This window comes from Otolemur garnettii, unplaced genomic scaffold (assembly GCF_000181295.1).
Source record: "Otolemur garnettii isolate 467f Iridium unplaced genomic scaffold, OtoGar3 scaffold00015, whole genome shotgun sequence".
NCBI classification, from domain to species: Eukaryota; Metazoa; Chordata; class Mammalia; order Primates; family Galagidae; genus Otolemur; species Otolemur garnettii.
In genome coordinates, this window is record NW_003852410.1 from 11,273,139 (window position 1) to 11,275,501 (window position 2,363).

Sequence of the window (2,363 nt, forward strand, 5' to 3'; positions counted from 1 at the left end):
AGACTCGCTTGAGCCCAGGAGTTGGAGGTTGCTGTGAGCAGTGAAGCCATAGCACTCTACCCAGGGGGACAGCTTGAGGCTCTGTCTCGAAAAAAAAAAAAAACTTTCTTTTTTTTCAACCACTTATTGCTGTGAATCTCTATTCTCCTACCTAACCCAAATCAAGATGCCCTTAAGGTCACAAATGGCTGATATCCAGCGACAGGAGCAGCTGACATTGTGGGCCTCCACACCACAACTGAATATTCAAACGCTTTCCAACAAGAAGCAGACACAACAAAGCTGTTACAAATCTAGTTAACTGTAGAATTAACCAATCGTTTCCATTTTTTTGAATTTAATAAGCACACAGTAGAATTTTACAAAATAATACACATTCTTAAGTATATCTAATTGAAGTTTCTTGAATGTGGCCTTGCAGCTAAATTAAAGTGGTCTTCTAACATGAAAAGTATGGGAGTCCCTATCCCTGGTTTAACCCAATTCTAAGTATTCTAATAAAGTTTTATTTTTCTTATTCAGCATCTTTTCTACAGCTGAAAACTGCGCTATTTTATCAAATCAGGTTTTGGGTAATTTTATACAATACATTGGTAAATCAATGGATAGGATCACATGGTCTTATGATATGCTGATTAAAAGATTTACGTGTTAAAATAATTGGGGTTTTCTCTAGAGCTATATCATCTACTTAGAAGTAAGTTGAGCTTGGGTTTGTGATGTTGTAAATCATATGAATTAGTCATATGTCTAATTGTGGTTTAGAGTCATATTTGGGCCCAAATTCAGTTCACTACTTATAGCAGTTGAGTGACTTAGAGGCTCAGATGCCTCACCTAAAAATGCCTCGCTTATCTCCAATGGTTGTTGGGATTGTTGAATATAGGCAAAGCACATGGCATGGCATCTAAGGAAGGACCTGTATTATTAATGAAATAACTTTATTCAGTTTTCCTCTGTGCATTTGCTCAATGGTAGAGGTATCTCCCTATCTCTGGCAGAAAATGTAGAAGGTTATATGTCTTCACTGGTCAAGGCTAAGAATTTCTAATATTAAGGGTTTTTACAGATTTATTGAGATAAAAGTGGCATACAAAATAAATTGCACATAATTAATGTATATAATTTGGTGATATTGGACACATATATATGAATGTTAGAATCTCTTCTATCAGGATAATAAACATATCCACCACCTCCAAAAGTTTCCCTATGGTCGTTTTGTTGGTTGGTTGTGTGTGTGTGTGTGTCTGTGTATGTTTGTGTGCAGTAAAAACACTGAGCAGAAGATCCACCCTCTTAAATTTTTACATGCACAATTTCTTGTTGTCATCTACTGGCACTAAGTCGTACAGCATATCTCTGGAACTTGCTCATCACATATAACTTTACACATGTTGATATTTAAAATTCAATGTTCTTTTGAGTTACAAAACACATCTTCCCCTCAGAAGGTAGAATGTCTGTGCCCAGATATTGGTTTTTTCTTAAATCAACATGTGGGATTTGGGTGCAAAGTGGAGGGAAATAAGAATATCTGGTTTGCTTCACTCTCTCATTCTTTAAGCCTGGCAGGTGTTTGCTGCTGATTCTTCCTCTCATGGGGGGTTTTGCTGGTGTTTCAGACATAAATGTCTTATTATTTGGGGGGGCACTCTCTCCTCCAGCTACACTGACTGTGGCCAACAGTTTTCCATTTCTATTTATTGCTTCATCCTGTAGCAGCTTCTTTAGAATCCAGAAGTCTTCTGCCATCTTTTCTCTTGATGTTTAGCATAGCTCAAGGAGATTCAGTAAGATTCAGTAAAATTGAACCACTAAGCTCTTCCACCCTGAGCTGCCTCTCACACTCTCCTTGTCCATAGATGCCTATCTTGGGCCCCAATGGACTCAGGTTGAAATATATTTCAAGCTTGTTTCTCTCCTTCTACTTGTCTGCTCTTCTTTATTCATCTTCCCCCCTTGGGTTTATTTTCAGAAGGGAGTTAGACACAGATCTACAGTGGTCCCACTTCTTGGGGGTCTCTTTATGATCTTCTTAAAGTTATTTTCTCTAGAAACCAATAGGGAAGTGCCTTTAGCTTTTCCCCTTAGAGAGGAGTGGGAAGGTAAGACTCAAAGGATCTAAGATGCTCCACAGTCATTCCCCAAATTTCACCCTCAATATGAGTCAGATGATCCAGAGACATCTGACTGGTTCTTAGCCACCTAGAGTTTGCAATTGTCATCAGCTAGAGTTTTTTTTACAACCCTCTTGAATGTCTGATATATGATAACTGATAACTTTATGTCTATTTCAAGACCCTTTTTCATTATTTTTTTTGTTTTCCTTTTCTTTCTCTGTTCTTTTTTCTTTTCTTTTC